At 35.2% G+C, this 23015-nt stretch overlaps 1 long non-coding RNA gene across 1 annotated transcript; it reads right to left on the reverse strand.

Annotated features, from left to right (window-relative positions):
• Positions 1-4997: 4997 nt before the first annotated feature.
• Positions 4998-6526, reverse strand: LOC129505380 (uncharacterized). Its single transcript, XR_008663515.1, has 3 exons — positions 6305-6526; positions 6044-6147; positions 4998-5191 (listed from the first exon to the last, which is right to left on the reverse strand). It is a non-coding gene; the product is annotated as an uncharacterized LOC129505380 (long non-coding RNA).
• Positions 6527-23015: the final 16489 nt, after the last annotated feature.

The raw sequence follows: 23015 nt of genomic DNA on the forward strand, positions 1-23015 counted from the left end.
ATGGTAATGCTTCATACAAAATATAGTTTTATTTGAATCACAACTACTCACAATAGCTATGAATATCCCCATTCAAATTGCTATCATGAATATTGTATAAAATGAGAAGAATAAACTAAAAGTAAAATTAGAATACTGCTTTATAAATTATAATATGTCAAGCTAACAAATGGTAGACTTGTCATATTGAGCAACTAAATGTCTAAATGATCATTCAGCACTCATAGTGTAGGAAGAAAAAAAACATTGGCTTTGTTGCCTCTAAAGCAGTTGCTCGATTTTTCATACTGTCATTCTGCTCTATTAGCAAAGCCTAACACAATTAGGTATGAATATGCAGTAATAACATGCAAATTGTTCCCTCACAATTGCCCTAAGGCAGCAGTCTCAGCCTTTCTAAGCTTGATTCCTTCTCCATCATTACAGGCTTGGCATAATTCATCAGAATAAAAAATACCTCAACCTTATTGCATGTGGCCAGCTAGTAAAATCATAGGTAGTTGTTAACCGCTCTCCCTCGATGGGTTTGTTAGCGATGCTGTCCCCAGCTCCCTGCCACTCCTGCACTTGTACATGTTTCCCTGGGGTAATGTTAGACACTACATTTGAGCCTGCCAGAACAATTAACCCTACTGTTAATTAGAATGAAATGTCAGGCGCACAGATGGTACAAGCTGGCACCCTGCCATCCCGCCAACTGCTGCTGAAAGCAGCTACCCCACTGCTGACAGCTGCTCAGCCATGTCCCAAACCAGCAGATGTCAAAACTTTCCAGCTGAGGAAGGTTAAAAAAAGCAAAGAGGAGGGGTTTCTCATCCCAGCAGTGATGATGACTGTTTTACTGCTATTGTGTCTATTACCTGTTGTCACACTGTACCAATCAAGAGGAAGTCTGCAAGCAGTGAGACACAAATTTAAAATAATGATACTAATAATCATAACATAAATAAACACAATATGGCTATAATTCAATATAAGTATGAAAATGGCACAGGCAACAAACAAAGTCACTGAACTTTTCACTAAGTTCTCCTTAAGTTGAGCAGCATATTTTAACACGTTTTCAAAGAGAAAAGAAAATCTTTTAACATTCCCAAGTCAGGTAATTTGAAAGGCCACCAAATATGGCCTAATTTTTCAGGCAAAATTTCACATTGTTTTTGGAATTCATACATAGAAATGAAATTTCTGTTTTTCCTGGTATCTTTTCTGTTCATAATTTATTAACATAATTTATGAGGTGATAATTTGCTTACTTTTATCCTCATATACACATAGGTAATAGCCAAAAAAAAAAGATAATAGAACACTCTCCGTGAAAATATCAAAAACTAAAATACAATCTAACTAGACAATGAAATCACAACTGGATACCATTTTGATCAGAAGATAGCTTCAGAAATCTGACCTAAATATTGTGTTGATTTTGTGACCCCCAAAAAAGAAATAGTGATGTTATTAGTTGGAAATTTAAGTCATTTCTAAACTCAAGAGAACTGGATCATAAACCTCTAATAGTTATTTTGACTTTAGGAAACAACAATTCTATGTCTGATTGTTATTAAACATGGAAAGTGTGGAAGTGTGAAAGTAATTTCCTCTCAATTATGCTACTTTGAGTCATTCTCTTTAACAGTGTGAATGCAGGTGGATATTATAATTTAAATGCCACAGGAAATATGCCATAAAATGTAAAGTTCATGTTCCTGCTATTTCTACTTGAATCAGTCATCATTTATTGATAAATTATTCACTCAGCATTACATAAGTACACATACATACAAAAGAGAACACAATGGGAAAGCCTGTTGAGTATTCAAAAGGAGTTAAAAATTACATTCCCTTTAATTAGGTAAAAATAGTCATAATACTAACAGATACAGTTAAGGTTTTCTATCATCCTATAACCAAATTAACTTATACCAAGAGATTTATCAGAAAAGGTTCCCGGTACATCAAAAAGATTTTTAAAAAGCTAAAGAACTAAATTAGAAAGCACACAATTTAGAGAACTAGGGGGCCAGTCTAAGACACTAAGATGAATCAGCTCAAATCTGGGAAACAAACAAAGGGTTGCAGAAGGGGAGGTCGGTGGAGGGATGGGGTAGCTGGGTGATGAGGACTGAGGAGGGCACTTGGTGGGATGAACACTGGATGTTATGCTATATGTTGCCAAATTGAATTTAAATAATAAATAAATAAATAAATAAATAAATAAATAAATAAATAAATAAAAAAGAACAAGAAATGGCCTACTTTGGTTCACACACCCAAGGTAGGTACATGCAGTAAACTTTATAATTCCAATAACACTGAAACAAATTTTTAGGTTGTTACTATCAGAAAAAGGACAAACATGGGTTCTATGTGTCAAACACAATAGTGACAAAGATGACCAATACCCTGCGAAGTTAGTGCTAACAAATTCCACAAAATGAGTTTATGCAAACTTCATTATAAGCAAGAGAATGAGTAGGTATTCCAGATATGAAACTAATAATAAATATGATATTGTGAATGTGATAAGAAGCCTGGCTGATATGAGCGAGTATTGTATATCTCAGTAGAATAACTTAAAATAATAACAGTGATAACTCACTGCTATTACTTCTACTAATTTCTTCTATTAAGTACTACATTTCCATAGCATTTAGCAGTTTATAAAATACTTTCTTAGCTAAATTTTTCTTCAATGCTTCAATTCTTTAGGATTTTCATCAAACAATCCTGGGAAATATATGTTACACATATGCAGTAACTTTTTTTTTAATTTTTATTTATTTATGATAGTCACAGAGAGAGAGAGAGAGAGAGAGAGGCAGAGACACAGGCAGAGAGAGAAGCAGGCTCCATGCACCGGGAGCCTGATGTGGGATTCGATCCCAGGTCTCCAGGATCACGCCCTGGGCCAAAGGCAGGCGCCAAACTGCTGCGCCACCCAGGGATCACTGCAGTAACTTTTATATATAAAAATATCAGGTGGCATGTTGTATTTAGATACATGAGAGTCAATACATGAAAAGACTTTGTTGCTAACACACATGAAGATTTTGGTATTTGTCAGGCATGTGTTTTTGGAAAGCTGGAATTCTTTCTTCAGCTAGTAATGTTTTTCTAACAGCAATACATGAAATCTTTTAAAGATTATTCCCCATTTCATTATTTTATTCCAAAACCGTTGTTGGACCAACTACCAAATATCAGGCCCAAATCGAGATACCATGAATAGTGAGGACAATAAGATACAGCTCTGCCCTCAAGAAACTTGGAATATACTATGAAGATACAGTCATGTATACAGTATAGAAATTATTCATAACTGTTAGAATAGAGATAGGATGAAGTACCATTGGACACAAAAAGTAATGATCAGGTCCTGCATAGGGTCATCAAGAAAAGCTCTTGAAAGTTGCATGACTATTGATATAAATGAAAATCAGTGTGTCTCAAAAATTCACAACATATTACTTAGCATACAAAAGAAAACAAGAAAGATGTCTATGAATTAAAATAAATATAAAAACTGATCAAAAATAAATCTACTCCCAGGGTGCCTGGGTGTTTCATGGTTTGACTCTTGTGTCTGACTTTTGGTTTCAGCTCAGATCATGATCACAGGGTCCTGAGATGGAGCCCTGTATCCTTCTCCCTTTCTCGTGTGCTCTCTCTCTGGAATAAATAAATGAAATAATAAATACATAAATACATAAATAAATCTGATTCTAAAATATGCAAACTGTACTTATACAAAACAATAAAATGTTCATGGTTTGAATTCTTTTTGTAAAATGTCTCTTGGAAAGTAATATATTAAAACTAAGATGCAACTAAATTCAGTAGCATCTGAATTCAGTGTATGTGTTCAACTGGAAAATATCTCAATTCCAGCTACATTTTGAGTTTAGAATGACCTGTTAAAGAGCCACAATCTATACTATTAAAGTTTTCCTTGACTTCCATAGAAATTCCAATACTAAAAAGTAAGATATATTGTATTGAAATTATTTGTATGGCTAAACTCCTTTTGAATATTTTTACTGGACAAAAAGTAAAAACAACACTTGCCCATTCAAAATTAATGTAGGTATAAATGAAATTGTATAATTTTATCATCTCTATTAGAATGTTGAATACATTTAATCACACTCTCTCCCTCTCTGTTTTTCTCTCTGCATATATATTTGATTTTCTAGAAAAATATATAATTGTCTGTTTCATGCCATTAATTTAAAAGCTAATAAAATGTTACTTTGAACATAGAAGTCATTAGATATTAGAGGGTTGAACATTTTTAAACTCATAAACATATAGCAAAATCAAGTCATATTTTTCAACCTCAGTCCAAACTAAGATAAAATATATTATTTCTGGAACCTCTATTTTGGCTTTTCCCATTATTCGATGCTCTTTTACAGAAAAGACTTTTTTTAAAGATTTATTTATTTGTTTTTTTGTTTATTTATTTATTCATGAGAGATACAGAGAGAGAGAGGCAGAGACACAGGCAGAGAGAGAAGCAGCCTCCATGCAGGGAGCCTGATGTGGGCCTCAACCCTGGGACTCCAGGATCATGCCCTGGGCCGAAGGCAGGCACTAAACCGCTGAGCCAACCAGCGATCCCCCAGAAAAGAGTTTATTTTTATTATTTATACTCATTGGTACACAGATTATAATTTTAAACTTTCATCCTCTATGTTCTATCAATATAAAAACATGTATTTTGTTCAAGGCTTAAATATGCAAATGAAATTTATTAGTCACAAGAATTAATAATAAAATATTAAGTTTCTACAGTGTTTTGGAGTTTATACCTTGCTTTTACATATAGTATTTTACACCATCCCTAAAATGCTATAGCATGGAAGATGCTATCATCTTCACTTTTCAATGAGCTGCTCTGGATCACACAACTAATAATTAGCAGGGCTAAGACCAACCCAAGGTCATGACCTAAGTGCAATGGTTTTTCCAGTTTAACATCTACACACAGCCTACCTCTGACCCACCACATGGCAAGGAATAAACACAAAAGTCCATAATCATACAGTGACAGTATTTACTGTTGTTTTGTTAATTAAGCCTATTTTCATTTATTGGAATCGAATGACAGAGACTGGCCCTGAAGCAAAATATCCAGCCATTCTATTTTTTCTCAGCAACCACAATTAAAAGTCAAAGACTTCTGGACAGCCTGGAAAAACAAACCAGGGACATTTAGTAAACAATTGTGAAAAAAAAATCATAGCAGAGACATTAAGTAGTTAAACACAAATAATGTAGCTTCTTTTCCTTGAAGACTTAGTAATGCAAATAAGTGATAAATTCTCTATCAGAATAAACACATTTGGATTGAAAGGTATGCCTAATTAGAAAAACGTTTTAAAGTATTGTCAGATAAAGTAAAGCATCTTGCTTACCCAACCTCTGCCCTCCAGCCTAGTTATCTGTTGAGAGACAGAAGGGCAAGAGACAAACAGATACAAAGATAGAAACAGATACAGACACACAAGGACAGGAGAAGAAGAAATTTAGGAAACTGGTGTGGGTTATTTATTAACATTAAATAGCGAAGAATGCAGTTAAGAACATGAGCTCTGACTATAAGAAGATTCTAGGCAGACCTTATCTACATAGCAGTCTCCCTACACAAAACATTACACAATGTATTACACAAATCCCCAAATTTCATTTATATTTTATTTCATGAATACATTGTTTCAATATATCATATTGTTTTAATTCCACTAGAGGATCATTCTCTTAAAAATGCTGGTTTTTTTTTAAAAAAATGAATATTTCCAAAGGGTTAAAATATTACTATCGCTAGTGGATTCATAGAACAATATAACTGGGGTGACAGGGAAGCTCTCAGCTTAGCTCAGAACCTCCATTTTAAATATGTTGCTGAGACTTTGAAAGTCAAAGCTATTTGCTTAAAATCATGAGACCCAACACTGTCACGACTGAGTAATCAGTCTTCTCCTGGACCTCCATGTAAACATAACAGCAACAACAATAATAATAAGCATGTTTGAGTAGTTACCTGCAGCTACCAGTGCTCTGACTTAATTCCACATATCAGCATAGTCCAACCTGTACAAGTTTTTTCCTCCTGAGTTGAGCAGAAAAGTAAGTAGCCTTTAAACTCTGGAAATAAGAAGCAAGACAAGAGAATGGATTGGTCTTAGTTTCAATGAGAGGAGATCCATGCTTGCCTATGTTAGATATTGAGGTTTTGCCTAAGATTTAAGAGCACTACTTACAAGTCTCCTTTTAATGTATCTGTCAATACCATTTTCCCTACCTTCCACCTCCAAGGAAATCTGGTGAACTGCATTTTTCTTATGTGATAAAATATTAGAATCCATGGCTTGAAATCAGTGTTCCGGGATCCCTGGGTGGTGCAGCGGTTTGGTGCCTGCCTTTGGCCCAGGGCGCGATCCTGGAGACCCGGGATCGAATCCCACGTCGGGCTCCCGGTGCATGGAGCCTGCTTCTCCCTCTGCCTGTGTCTCTGCCTCTCTCTCTCTCTCTGTGACTATCATAAATAAAAAAAAAAAAAAAAAAAAAAAAAGAAATCAGTGTTCCTTAAGATTCTCATTATAAGTTAGAAATTCTCAACCACCGGGATCCCTGGGTGGCGCAGCGGTTTGGCGCCTGCCTTTGGCCCGGGGCGCGATCCTGGAGACCCGGGATCGAATCCCACGTCGGGCTCCCGGTGCGTGGAGCCTGCTTCTCCCTCTGCCTGTGTCTCTGCCTCTCTCTCTCTCTCTCTCTCTCTCTCTCTCTCTCTGTGACTATCATAAATAAATAAAAAAAAAAAAGAAATTCTCAACCACCTATAATATTACTTACACTTATATTTCATTTACAAAAAATTACTTAGAATCTCTATTGGTTACCAATTCATGAAATTCCCAATTATTTCAGGTATTTGAAAGCAATAGAAAGGAATAATCTATAATTCATATTTGTGCTAATTTAAACTATTGCCTCCATCCATCTAATTAGTCTGGATTATAACAGCTCACCTCATCTTAAAATAGGCAGATTGTTATGCTTTTCATTCTCTCTAGCTCAGTCACTTCTTATCCCAGCCTGGCAAAATTATTCCCAGTCATCAAAGTTCAGTTTGAATGCTACCTCCATTACAAAGCCTTCCCAAATTACCCTGCTAGAAGTCATTGACCCCTTTTTGAGTTTTCCTTGCAATTTATTTGAGACTCTCAAAGATTTATTACATATACATTTTTTTACATACACATTTTAGATTGGAACTACTTATGTACATATCTTTCTTCCTAGATGAGAAAGAGCTTTGAACTGGGAGCCCTATATTATCAGAGAACCAAATTAGTACCTTGTATGAAATTTCGATAAATACATTTGTTTTTAGATGAATGAATGAATGAATGAATAATCAAATGATGAGTGGAAGCCATGGGAAATGTGAAGGAAAAAGAAATAGGAGAAACAGGCTCTGAATGGGTTGGAGAAAATGCGTTGAGAGTCTCTTTTATGTTGCTTCACAGTCAAATCACTAAACATTATTCCCAGCATGCAACTTTTACATTAAATGCCTACCTATATTAAGATCATCAGAGACACAGGTAAAACAAATCTAGTAGGAAAGTCTTTAAGGAAAATATCCAAAGATATTACGTACTGGTTCCATTTACTGGTGAGAGCTATAAACCCTTATATCAAGTAAATCAAGTAAATGGGAAAAAGTGAGTAACTGTTGATCTGACATAAAATGAGTAAGTCCAAAATTCCACATTCCAATTCAGCTTCCTTGTGTATTTTCAACTTCTACCGGTTCTCAAAGGAAACAAACATGGCAGGCGTGTGATAGATTCTGAGGAGAAAATGTGCTATGTGATCTAAAAAAAAATAAAATAAAAAACTAAAAAATAATTGCAGGTATCTATTGAATAATGGGGTCTGATATTTAGCTTCCATTAAACTAATCTAAAATTTACTCAAATTTAGAAATACCAAATAAACTTACAGATTTTTAAAAGAAAATTAAAGACACGTATTTGCTTTTCATGAGTAAGCTCTGTGTTAGACCTACTTAGGGAAGATTCAGAGATATAGTCCCATTCTTATGGAGTTTACAGTCCAGAAATTTATTCATCATTAATCAATCAATCATAAAATTAAAGATTTAGTAAATAAAGAAAAAAGAAGAAAGAAAAGATATTTGGGTTAGCATTTAAGTGAGGGACATATTATAGTGTTGAGAACAGGAAATAATTCCTCAAAGAAGTGACATAGAGCCAAATTTTGAAGAATTTACCTATAGATTCTCTAAAGTTATCATTTATAATTTCTATAGATTTCTGAATGAATAATAGATGCTTTAAGATTGTAGAGTTACACATTGATTTTTACTTAACCTCTGCTTTAGAATGCATTTCCTTCACTCTAAATGAAAATAAATCAATTGTTGAAGAACATATTTCAAACTAAATATGTATATCTTCATTAGATATTTGACTAATTACCTAATCGGGATGCTTGTATTTTTGCAATGTTATTTATGAACAAGTGCAGAGTAATCGTACTGGCATTTAAACTAAATAATTTTGCTGAAATGCTCTGATATATTAAGAGGAGGTTTAAGGTGCCATATAACTACATGTGTAAGTACACTCTTATTGCTGACCTTACAATGCACTTAGTATCTTATACTTCACTAATGCTGTCTCTACCACCACAAGCAATTTATTCTGCCTCATGTTCCTCAAGTGCTCATAAATCAGCATCAGATCCTTTTTACTGAGTTGCTGATTTTAAGCCAGCACAGTAAGAAAGAGCATTTGGATTCAAAGTATAATATTGGCACACATATTGATTTTAATTAGTCTAATTAGTTCATTACACTAAAAATCACACAGATCATTTATTACATCAAACCTAATGGCATATGATCAAGGATTTAATATGATAATGAAGTAGATCAATTATCACTCATAAAGGAAGTCATTAACAAGTGTAAACATTGTCAAGCTGAATACCATTACAAATTATGAAGTCATAGCTAGGACAATTTGCATATACACATTGGTATTATTTAATAGTCAATCTTCTTTTCTAAAAATGAATACATCTTTGCTTTTAAATTCACTTTCATCTATCTGTTATTACTATTTTAAATTATATACAAGCTGGTTAACATAGGTTGGGGTTTTAAATACTTGTGACTCTGGAAAGTTCCAATGACAAAAGTGTTGCAAAAAAATTACTATCATTGGCTGAAAGTCCAGTTAATTTGCATTTTTCTTCTTTCTTCACTTGAAAACTAAGAATTTGTTCACTTTGGCCATTAAATGGTCCTGGCTTGTATAACAATAAACAACCGATGATATTTCTTGAAATATTTGTGATACTTGAGATATCATGTAGCTTAATTGATGTGGTTTTTTATCTTTAATTAAATAATAATAGCAATATATAATTACATTGAGGAAGAACCAAGATATCTGCAAAACAATTTCAGATTACAGCACTACATACTCATTTATTAATGCTTTTTGCAGCTTTAACATTACCAAGACATCTTAAATAAAAGCAGCCAACTGTGCACCCTGATCCTAACCCAATGCATCGCCATTTATCATTATTATTGCTATCATTACCCTTTGCTTAGGGTCTCTTCACTCTGTTTTAAATCCACTTGACAGTAGTGCACGTTCAAGCCATTCAGAATTTATTTTTCTGGTGAGAACTTGTAAGGTAGTGTATAAAATATCTCTTTTATATCCAGATATAATATGATCTAATTATCATTCCTTGAATGTTAAGCCTCTCCCTAAAAATGCAGTTTACAGAATTCTATACCTTTTCAGAGAGTTCCCAGACAAAATATGACACCTTGTTGACAATGATAGATACAAGATCTAAGTTTGCATTTTAAGTGTTACTGGATGGTAAACTAAAGTAACTAATAAATAAAATGAAATAAAATAAAATATCTACCTTATTCTGTTGTCAAAATAGCATATTTGGAGGCCACTCTCTATGAAGTCATCACCTGTTCCACCACTTCATTGTGTGTACTTCACGGGGCTTCCTGTGAAGACTAAATGAATGAACACCTATAAAAAACTCAAAGTAGTATCTGGCATACACTAGTTGCTCAGACGCTAGCTATTATTATTATTATTATTATTATTATTATTATTATTATTATTAAATGGTAATACTGTATGTCCAGATGTCTGACATGACTAGCAGCTTCCTAGAGCAAATCCTAGTGCAATGAGTATACATTGCTCACTTTGTGCTTTGCTTTGGACACCTAGTACGGAGTATACCTCAATGGTACAACTTCTTAATGGTATTCTCTTGCCAGACACGGACTTTAATGCATCCTCCGTATTGCCATTATCTTCTAAAAACTAAACTGATTGTGCCCTTTCACCAATTCCTCTTTGTAAGGAGAATAAAGTCAACTTCACACTCCTTACGATGCCATGTCTCAATACTCCCACATCCCACCTCCCGACTCAAAATATGTGTGCTGCGACTACAAGTTTTTTTTTTTTTTTTTTTTTTTTTTTTGGTTTCCTAAAAGTCATTGTTCTTGTAAGGGTGTGGGTTGTCCACATCCTTGTTTTGTTTCCTCATGGCTTCTCCTTTTTGTCCCTAAAAAATTCCTAATGTTTCTTCAATATTTATCTTCTCCAAATGCATTACATTCCTTATTATGAGCTATAGAACTCTGGGCAAATTATTTACTCTCTCTAAACTTCAACTTCTTCTATGAATTGGATTAATAAGGAGAATAGGAGATTATGTACATATTTAAAATCCTGCACATAATAGGTGTTCAATGAATTGTAATGGTTATTGTAGTTGTTGTTAACATTGCTATTATTCCATCAAAAAAAGGAAAAGCCTGAAATTTTCATCTAAGATACAATGGAGTATATTCTGGGATCAAAGCATTTGAGTCCCTGGGTAATAGCATGAGCTATTACCCTGGATAATACACATGAGCAATGGTAGTTTAAAACTCTGTAGCTGAAAGGTATATATATAATCTTGAGAGAAGGAGTTTAACCAATAATAAAGAGGCAACTCATATGGGGGGGGGCGGTGCTGGGAACAAGTCTAAAAGCCAATAGTTATCAGCAAAAACACACACCCCAAAAAATGTTTATAGAAAATATTTAAATAATGCAAAATCCCATTATCTTATGAGCTAAGAATATCAAAACATGTCATTGGTTTATGAAGCATAAGCAACGTACCTTTCTATAGCTTAGTCTATTCTGCAAAAGCAAGGAGGAAAAGAACACCGCCACCTCCCTTTCTGATCTGTCAAATAAGTGCTGTTCTTTCTCTGTCAAGATCACGAGCTTTGGTGAATTAGTCATGGAGTTCTTTGTTTTTAATTCAAATAAGCTGATTGTTTGCTTTTGAAGCGGAGTGTACAGACCTGTTGGCAAGTAGAGAGGAAGCCCCCAAGGAATACACTGAAGACTACCATAGGACCCCAGCCAAAAGCAGAGCACAAACTGCTCACCAGATTCCATTGCATGCACACACACACAGCCTTAATTAATCCATCATTAACATCATAGCACAGCGCTGAGCCTACCACACCTGGGTTGACAGCTGGATTGAAAGCACCGTTGACAGCTGGTGCTTATGCACTTGCTTGAAGTGCGGGGGCTGATAATGGGCTTGCCTAGGGAGCTAGAGCCCTGCCGAGAGGTTATATGTTTGATGAAGGTAATAGCAGTTAATGAGAATATTTTTTGCTAGAGTTTGGGGATCAGTGTAACAATAAAATGTATTGTAACATTACAGTAAAATCTACGTATTTGGCAATTCAATAGTAACTCTGCTAAACATTGTAAAGTTTTGTAAACATTTCAAATGTAAACATTTGAAAAAATGTCCCGTCTATTAAGAAATTAAGCTCCCAAGAGTGGTATTTTTAACATTAAATGGAAAAACAGAATCAGGGCAGGTCCTCAGGACCTGGTGAGGGTTGGGGTGAGTGGGTAAAATTTCCCATAAATCAAAGCAGTTCTCTTCTAATCCTTGGCCACACCCTATTTGCTCACCACTGATCTACTAAAGGATAGAATAGGAGTTTAACCCCAAGTACTTGTCTTTTCCCAACTCAATTGTCAGCATTTATGTTTGAGAGCCTTATTCAGGTACTTCTAGCCCACAACTACTAAAGATGATGAAGGGGCTTGGTGTGCTAGGATGACTCCTTCTAGTGCTTATTAAATTCAGGGCACTTCCTTTTACTTGCTAATGTAATATGGCACAAAATGGTTGGGTCAGTTTTGTCTCCAGGATCATCAGACTGAGAATGTGATTTTTCTCTAAGTGTCCTGCTCTTGCCCCGGTTTTGCTCTGCAGCAGTAGCAGCAAGATCATTAATAGCTTCACAAGGCCTGTGGAATTAAGGCTAACCCATAAATGCATTTAGATCCTTCTCCATGTGACTTCCACTGACAATCTAACCTGTCCCTCAGATTCTAAGTGGGTTACACTGAATTTTTTAAGTGCTTTCTCAGAACAGACTGCACTTGTGTTTTGGTTTTCGTTATTATTGTGTTGTTTGTTTATTTGTTTGTGTTGTCTCTGTACCTTTGTTCACATTGTCCTGACTCCCCTTCCATGGCTCAGGTCAAATTGACCCCCTGATCACCTTTGCTTCCTCCAGGCTACCCAAAAGAACGCAAGTGGCTTGAGCCACTATTCTGAGTTTTTATAAAAACAAGGGACTCTGTCATATTTATTGCCAAACACTGGTCAGCCAATATATTTTGTGAATGTTAATTGATAACAAAATCAAGAAGACAACCAGGTCTTAACTTCTACTATAATGTTGCTTTCTCTCCTCCCCACCCATACACCCTGCACCTGCTGCATTATTCTACCAGCTGTGAATCAGAAGAAATGTAAAGGGTAGAAAGAAAAAAACCAACTCTATCCCTTGAATTATATGTAGTAACGTCCCTATATTAATAGCAGCTACAGTTTTAAGTCTTTATTATCAAGCATATTCATTACATTTTTATGACTCAGAGTCCACTAATGAGACATTATCATTCCTGTTTTATAAGTGAGAAAAACATGACTTAGAAAGGAAGTTAAGTAACCTTTTTTAGGGCCACAATGATAAAAAGTGATAGCAGTTACATTTTACAGAACAATTTTTGAACAGACAGCATGTTTTAGAAACTATTCTAGGCTCTTCCCCACAGTAAGTCATTTAATTTACCCAACTACCTATGAGGTAGGTACTTATACAAAATTTTACCAATGAAGAAACTGAAATACAAACAAGGTGGGTAAATACTGCATGTAATGGTGGGACTTGGATTCAGCCTCAACTCTTACCTACTGTGCTATAGTGATTCCAGCATCTCTGACATCAAGCTCAAACATTTTTTTTTTAAGATTTTTTATTTATTTACGACAGACACAGAAAGAGAGAGAGAGAGGTCTCTGTGAAAGAGGTTTCTTTCACAGAAAGAAAGAGAGAGAGGGAGAAACAGGGAGCTTGACATGGGACTCGATCCCCGGTCTCCAGGATCACGCCCCGGGCCAAAAGTGGCGCTAAACCACTGGGCCACCTGGGCTGCCCAAGCTCAAACATTTTAAGTTCTATGTGAAAAACCTCAGATAAAACACTTAATCACTGTGTTTTGTAGTAGGTGCGTGTGACCACATGCTTTAACTCTTTGAGCACATGAACCATGGCTTTCCCATCATTGTATATTGCATAGTGTCTAATGCAAAGTTTTATAACATAATTGAATAAATAGTTGAGGCATTGTACTTATGTATGTATGTCTACATTCAACAATTCACCATGGGTGTTTCATGTTTCTGCACTTCTTTAAGAGGCACTGGCTACTACTTATGCCAGACTCTCTTCTCCTAAGTGTTGGTAAAGCAAAAATCCTTGAAAGACAAAGATAGTATCTTTCTCTGAATCTGATAGTATCTTTCTCTGAATCTGATAGTATCTTTCTCAAAAGAACAAGTGTGCTTTCCACCTTAGAGGATAGAGGTAGTGTCTCCACCAGAACCAAGAATAGGTATGTGCACTGCCCATTATAAAACCAGGTTCCCTCTCCTGTAATACAACCCATTTCTTATGCATACATTCATCTGGGCCCTTTGTGGATCCTGGGGATAAGGAGAACTCATCCAAATAAGCTCATGCTACTTGCTAGCCATAAGTAATAAAGTTTTTGTCTCTAACTATGGAATCTTGGGTCTTCTGCCAGTAGCCTGGCAACTGTGTCAGGCTACTTATTTTGCTTGCAAGTAGAGATCTCAGACTTTTCACAGTTCTTGACAAAAAGAGCCCAGGTCATGAAAACAAGTTTCCATTAGTCCTCATGAATAATCAACAAGTTATTTTTATTATTTTTATTTTTTTAATAAATTAATTTTTATTGGTGTTCAATTTACCAACATACAGAATAACACCCAGTGCTCATCCCGTCAAGTGTCAACAAGTTATTTTTAAAGTGGAAATCCAAAATTAAGAAAAATGAAATTATTGATTCAAATATATTTATCTCTAGTGAAGAAATTTACTGTCCAAAAATGTCTGCATAATACTTATTTTAAAAGACCTTACAAACTTCTAAGATATCATTGATAAATCATGATTTAGTAAAACTTAGAAAACAAAATTTCTATTGTAATTGATAATTGATTAGTAACTATAAATAGTTACTGGGGGGGTTGTAAATATTTTATTTATTTATTCATGAGAGACACAGATAGAGAGAGGCAGAGACACAGAGAAGAAGCAGGCTCCATCCAGGAAACCTGATGTGGGACTCAATCCGGGGACTCCAGGATCACACCCTGGGCCAAAGACAGGAGCCAAACCGCTGAGCCACCCAGGGATCCCCACTAGTTAGTGTTTTAACCATATTATAATATATTTTAAAGCTATGATTCAATTGATAAATGTCTGTCTGAATTCTCTGTTTCATTTCTTCAACTGTACAGAGAAAACTTGGACTTTCTTCTTTCTTGCCCACAGGAACTGTGATATAATATGAAAAGACTTAAGTTAATAATAAAATCAGTATTAGAACCATGACTCTTCATTCATTCATTCATTCATTCATAGAGTGTGAGGCACTGTAGTAGGCACTAGGACTCTGAAGATTAATAAGATGCAATTTAAGAGAGAAGTCATTATGCATGTCTCCAGCCAAGTCTCTTAAATTTTATGAAAGTTAAATTCTTTATCTATAAAAGTATTTAGTTATATTTTATAGTCTTTCCACCTTTAAAATCATATAATTTTTTTAAGGAGATAGAAATTTATTGAATGTACTTCAAGGGAGCAGCAAGCAGGACAGCAGAGGTGAGACTATCTGCCTAAATCATACAAGTTGGGGGTGGGGGAGGAAGGGGTAGAGGGAAAGGGACAGAGAATCTTAAGCAGGTTCCATGCCCAGAGCAGAACCTTATGTAGGCTCAATCTCACAACCCTGAGATCATGACCCTAAGCTGAAATCAAGAGTACAACATTTAACTAACTGAGACACCAAGGCTCCTTAATCATACAATTTTTTAATAAATATGTGAAAGATTGAATTTCAACCATGGACCCAAAACCATGCAGCTCAATTCTAGATACCCCCAAATTAGTAGTGTTTAAATATACCCACATTTTTCATATAAAAATCCCTTATATGTTGCTTCAAGGACATGAGGACTGTGAACAGATATCCTGTGAGATGAGGTTAGGAGGAATTATTTTTTTCCTTCTTCCACAATTTTTTTACAGAAGATGGAGATATTTTACTTTATTTCTAACAGATCAGGGGTTACTTCACTAATTAGTGAATTTAGAAAGAATAGATTTGCCTGATTCTGTCCCTTATAGATTTATCCCTTTCTGAGAAACTGTCCTAAGGAATCTTTTATATCTGCTTCTCTGTTGCAGTAGGTCTACAATGGCAGAATTTACCCTTTGGGGCTTAATGGAACCAAAGAGGACAGGGGTTCTAGGTGACTGTGCAAATGGAGGAACGTTAGGAAACCTAACTGACTGCAGGTTTAAGCCATATTTTCCCAATAATAAAGCTGACATACTGATCTTCATCTATATCATTTTTATGTCTTATTTTCAATTGTTTGACAACTCATTCAAAAATAAAGGGTGAGTTTTATCAGCCTCAATATCCAACAGAATTTTTTTTTAAGATTTTATTTATTTGACAGAGAGAGAGAGTGAGAGCAAGTGCACAAATAGGCAGAGGGAGAGGGAGAAGCAGACTTCCCACTGAGCTGAGAGCCCAAAGATGAGGGGCTGAATCCCAGGAACCCAGGATCATGACCTGAGCTGAAGGCAGATGCTTGATCGACTAAGCCTCGGACTAAGCTCAGGTGCCCCCCAACAGAGATGTTTTTGAAAAGTGTACATAATTTTGCCTTATACTGTGAAAAAAGAAATGAGTTCAGAAACTATTGTTACCAATCATCTAAGTGGAATGTCTCTACTGCTAATTTGCCAGAAAGGCATTTATAGCATTTTATCTTAATGCTCATATTTCCATAACTATTGTTTTATAATTGCTTACCTATGGTGAAAAGCATATTTTAGATAAAAGTACTGAATTTAAGCCCTCAAGGGCCCGGACAAACAAATGCTGAATGAGAAAAAGGTGACTGGTGAATTGATGATTCAAACCATTAATGAATGATGAGTAATTTCTGGTATTGCACATTTCCAGAAGATGAGAACCTACCTGTTTCAAAAGATCTCATATTCTACATATCACTCAGTACAGAATAATATAAGTGTTCAACAAATGTTTGCTGAGTATGCATTAAAATAGGTAAAATACTGCATAAATTCGTTTTCCCATTGTTTTCCCCAATGAGTCACTTTTTAATGGAACTTACTATAAATTTTGGACTACATGTCTTCAGGTGTATAAATTCTACACTTCTTTTTTAAAAATATACATTAGAAGAACAACAAATGTGTACATGTGAATTCATTAGGGATAACCATCTAAAATTGGTAATACTACTGTAACAGGCACAAAAAAAATTAAACTAGATTAAATTGCATACTACTTACCTGTTAAAAACATTGTACTTAAATAAACTGAAACGTCTATTTGACGGATGATAAAACTGAGGTTCAGAGAGATTAAGAATGCAGCAAGTTGATTCTTAAGTTAGTTCATTTGATGTCAACTTCTCATTATTCAACACTTTGCCTAGAAATAGGTTTGTAATTAAGAAACTTCTATAACTGCAAATTATCTATCAGTTGCCTGTCATCTCTTAGATTTTGCATTTGTTGAACTTTTATGCTAGACTGGGAGAACTAGGGTCACTGAAGGTGATGTCTGCTGTGCAGTGCAAATTAAAAGGTCCAGGAAGAATCTTGCTGACAAGAAGTCAATAAGAATAAAATGAGGCCAATTTAGAAAAAGAAAAGAATCATTTTCAACAATGCTTAAAAAAATAATAAACCACCCATCAGTATATTATTTGATCTTTAGAACTGAAGTTCTCAATTGTGGAAACTATTTTTAGAATGCAATTAGCATGTCGTCAGAACATTTAGATTATGCCCATGAGTTCACTGTAGACTATACAGAGAACAGACGAGAAATTTGGATCTTTCTTTTTTTCTTTCAACAGAAAACATAGATCATCTATTTGATTAAAAGTTTGAAGAAAAAAAAAAACTTTAGCGAATAAAAAGAACACATCCTAAATCATTTAAAACAGTGCCTTACCTGGTTTACCAGCTGAATGGTTTCCATGAGTAAAATAATATCTCATTCCTGGGCACGTGGGTGGCTCAGTGGTTCAGCATCTGCCTTTGGCTCAGGGTGTGATCCCAGGGTCCTGGGATCAAGTCCTGCATCGGGTTCCCCACAAGGAGCCTGCTTCTCCCTCTGCCTGTGTCTCTGCCTTGCTCTCCGTGTCTCTCATTAATAAATAAATTCTTAAAAAAAATATATATATATATATATATCATTCTCTGGACACTTAAGTATGTGATGAATTAATTAAGAATGTTTATTGCAAACTATGCCCAAATTACATACTATTTTCAATTTTTTGATACATTTATTCTAGGTATTTTTTAACGTTGAAATGTTAATGAAAATTTTCATACACAGAAACAAAGAAATGCAATTCTATCAAATAAGAAAAGAAAAAAAACACACCAAGTTGGGCATGATGAATTGATCTTTTCTCTGCAGGGAGGAATTACATCATATATTACAAATATAGTCACCCACAATTGGACAGTCTTTTTGCAATGTATATTTCTTTCCTCTTTTCTTTATTTATTTATATCAAACCAGCATTTATTGAACATCTACTAGTGAACAGTAATGAATGAAAGGGAAGAGACAAAGTAGAAAAAAAAGAGAGGGTTTGAGACCCTCAAAAAATCTAACATGCTAGAAGAGGGAAAAAGACATAAGTAAATAATGGAGATTAGAAAAGTAGCCCTACTAATATTATTTTAAAACTTGAGAAAGTACCTGACTGCTCAGGAAAATCACCAAGAAAATGACATTTGAACTAGGTCTTTATGACTTGACCATATGGGGAATAGGGATAGATAAATCATAGGCTGAGTAAGACCACATATATAGGCACCAGACAAGTTTAGGGAAGGAGAAGTAAATCAGTGTTGCTGTGGGTATATATTGTGTAAAGTCGAAGTTAGGGGGAGTTGGAAGTAGGTAAAGATGGAAAAGGACATCTATACAAAGAGCCTCATATTGAATTCATACTCTATTAAGCTAAAAATCACTGGAAGTTTTTGGAGTAAAGAAACTGTAGACTGAAAACTGTGTTTTAGGAAAATGATCTACTGACAGTGTGGGTAGAGATTGCAGCAGAGACCATTTGGGAAATTATTTGTCCCTATGAGAGAGGATGGGACCCAAATAAGCATACTGGCCTAGAGCTGGAGACAAACTTTGAGAAAAATTAAAAAGGAAAATAGAGTTGGAGTATGGTGGGTAAGGCATAGCAGGAATAGAGAAGGATCTGAGATAATGCCACACTTTTGAATTTACATGATTATGTGTTACCATTATCAACAATAGGAAATAGAGAAAGCCAAAGAACACTGCTAAACTGGTAATGAGTTTCATCTGAGGTATGTTAAATTTAAGGTGCCCTTGTATTATATACAAGGGACATATGAAGAAGGCAGGTAAGAATACGGGAAAGTTGAGTTAGAACTATGTACTTCCACGGCATTTAGAGTGGAATTGATGGCAGTCTATGAGATCACAGCAGGTATCCAGAAGGATGATGACTTAACCAAGCAGCACTTCACTTTTTAAGGCATGTGTGGAAGAAAAGCCAGTGAGAAAAACAAAAGGAACCTCAGAAGGAAGCAGGATCCAAGGAAGAAGAGACGTTCAACAAGTAATGATCAAGAGTGTCCAATGTTTGCAAAACAGTGAAGAGGAAAAGAACTGAAGAAGATCTAATTAACTTAGATTCCCAAAAAAATGCCATTGATGGAAATGTTGGAATAGGAGGGAAAAAACCTGCTTAAAATTAAAATAGGCCACAGATAATGAAGCAGGATAGGTAATTAACATATATTTTTACTGTTTTAAAATATTCAGAACTGCCAAAAGAAGTATTTTCTCTTAATTTATTCTTAAGCAGAGCAAGACTCCCCATATGAGTCATAAAAGTTTCTACTGTAAGTGAAACCTTCTGTCATTATTTAAGCACATAGATCCCAAAGTGGCCCTGAAGATATAGATAGGCCATAGAACATCTTTTGAAATACAAGAAGAACCACTTCCGACATCTTTCTTTCTTTCTTTTACAATCATTGACTTTTTTAAAAAGATTTTATTTATTTATTTATGACAGAGCAAGAGAGGCAGAGACAGAGGCAGAGGGAGAAGCAGGCTCCATGCAGGGAGCCCAATGTGGGGCTTAATCCCAGGATCCCGGGATCACAACCTGAGCCAAAGCAAGTGCTCAACTGCTGAGCCACCCAGGTGTCCCATATTCATTGACTTTTAAGCACAATTTCTGATGAGGGAAATAAATAAGAACCATATTTTTATTTTCCACTTTTGTGTTGACCCCTCAAGCTGTTTTCTCTCAAGTCTTGACATGATATTCTTGTGCCATTTCTGAATAGAAGTGATATTGCTTATCCTAAAATCAATTTTAAAAATTTTCCCCCAAATCAACAGGAATATGTAATTTCCTCCCTAATAGCACAAAATATTCTAATAATAATACAAACTTACATTTTATATGGTATCACAATTTACAAACCTTTTCATGAGCCATCTCATCTCATATCCACAATAACTTATGAAAATAAATACAGCAGATACATTTATCTTGCAGGTAATAAGTCTGGCTTTAATGTTTATGTAACTTGTCAAAATTAACATAGCTGAGAAGAACCTGGACTTTTTCTCTATGACACTGCCTCATTGTTATCTTTAGCTCAGAAAATAAAACTCTTCATCAAATGATAACTTTTGAATTTTTACTGTAAAATACTCTAACTTTTCTATTTTCAAAAAGCAAACACATTAGCTGATCTTCTCTTTAATTATTAACATATTAAACTATGCTGAAGAGATGTTAGGTATATGAAAAGTATAAAACTTGTTTACACAAGCTAATTTATTTTATTGTGAGAAAACATATGCATTAATTAACACATGAATTAAGACTTTGGACTTGGAAGCCACACTAAGCTCAAATCCTACCTGTGCTACTTATTAACTGTGTAATTTTAGTCATGTCACTTAATCCCTCTATGCATCAACTTTCTCATTTGTAAAACAGATATGAAAACAATAAGAACAGTACCTACTTCATAAATTTGCATGAATTATTATATCTAAAGCACTATGTAGATATTAGCTGCTGCTGTTATTTTCTACAATCTAGTCACATCTTTCTCAATGAAGCAAAAGGAATTAACAAAAGAAATACTTTTTTATGCCCTGTGGCAATTTTGGACTCTAACAGGACTCTACACATCTATTGAGCAGACTTAAGGAAATGAAATTATTAAGACAACAAGTTCCTATTATCAAAATCACCATATTCAAAAAGACTTGAAAGTATATGTCTGTGGATGACCAGGAGGCATAAACCTAAACTGCAAATTTTTGTTTGCTTCTGTTCTTACAAATTATATACATGTTTAAAGGCAAACATAATTTTACATGAACAAAGAACATAAATAAAAATAATAAAAATAAAAGAATACAAACAACTATTGAAATAATGTTGAACCATGCTTTGGTAACCATGGGATCCCAGGCAAGCCTTGGGATCTTGGTAGAAGGATCCCAAGGATCTTTCTATTAGTGTTGCTTTCAATATCATTCTGCTGCCAACAGTCTCAGCCACCACTCCTTTCAATATTGCAAATTCTTGGGAAAGCTGAGTCAGTTTTCTTTAGATGCCCACCTTGGACAACTAAGCTACACAGTAGAGGCAACGTGTTGCAGACATTCTCAGGATGCTGAAAACTGCCCTATGGGCACCTGTAGATTCACCTGGAAAGTTTTAATATATTTTTTAATTTTTATTTATTATTTATGATAGTCACAGAGAGAGAGAGAGAGAGAGAGAGAGAGAGAGGCAGAGACACAGGCAGAGGGAGAAGCAGGCTCCATGCACCGGGAGCCCGACGTGGGATTCGATCCCGGGTCTCCAGGATCGCGCCCTGGGCCAAAGGCAGGCGCCAAACCGCTGCGCCACCCAGGGATCCCTGGAAAGTTTTAAAACTACATTCTCAAGCCCTACTTTATATCAATTAAATCCAAATGTTAAGATATAGTATATAGACATCAGTATTTTTCAAACTCTCCAGATGATTCCAACTTCAAGAATCAGCCTCTAAATACCCTTTTATAAGCATTTAAGTAAACGTCAAACTGGTGGCATACTGCCTTTATTATTTCATTGGAAGAAAATGCAAATTATAAATTCTTATCATCTTTAGGGCAGCCCCGGTGGCGCAGCTGTTTAGCGCCGCCTGCAGCCCAGGGTGTGATTCTGGAGACCCAGAATCGAGTCCCATGTCGGGCTTCCTGCATGAAGCCTGCTTCTCCCTCTACCTGTCTCTGCCTCTCTCTCTCGGTCTCTCTGAATAAATAAATAAATAAATAAATAAATAAATAAATAAATAAATTCTTATAATCTTTAAAAAAAAAGGTGTGATGAATGTGTAATTCGAAGTAAGGAGAGGCAAAATGGACAGGGATAGACAGACAACTCTCCCAAAATATTCACTATAATTTTTTATACAGAAATATGTGAGCCCATCTACCTACTTCCATAGAGAAGATAAGTAGCATAAAATCACATGGTCAAAAAATACTATTGTTGGAAACTTTTCAAAGTATTCCCAATTTGCTTTGCAGAAAACCTGTTCTATTAGCACCTCTCCCCCACCCCAATACTGGCTGAGGTTGTCTCTTTCATCACACCCCTGCCAACATTAAATATTATAATTTAGGAAAAGAAGCAATTTCAACTTGACAGGTTAAAAAATGATAGCCATTATTTTAACTTTAATTTTGTGAATGTTAGACACCCCACAATCTTCCAATAAATTCTTCTGCCATTCTCCCTCCCTCCATAGCTCTAGGCAAATTCAAATTGGTTTCTCATACTTGCAGACAAAATTTCAAAAAGAAAACTAAAAATGTAAAGATATCAATCCCCGTGTTGTTTTAAACAATGAAAATTTGTAAAAAAAAAAAAAAAAAAAAAAAAAAGAATGCATCTATAGGAAATGGCTAAATATGTTTTGTTAAATACATACAAACAAATAATATATTTAAAAATACATTTTCAGGGGTACCTGTATGGCTGAGTTGGTTAAACATCCGGCTCTTGGTTTCAGTTCAGGTCATGATGTCAAGGTCCTGGGATAGAGCCCCACATCAGGCTTCCTGCTCAGTGGGGAGTCTGTTTGTCCCTCTTCTCTCCCTATATCCCTC

This window comes from Nyctereutes procyonoides, unplaced genomic scaffold (assembly GCF_905146905.1).
Source record: "Nyctereutes procyonoides isolate TBG_1078 unplaced genomic scaffold, NYPRO_anot_genome, whole genome shotgun sequence".
NCBI lineage: Eukaryota > Metazoa > Chordata > Mammalia > Carnivora > Canidae > Nyctereutes > Nyctereutes procyonoides.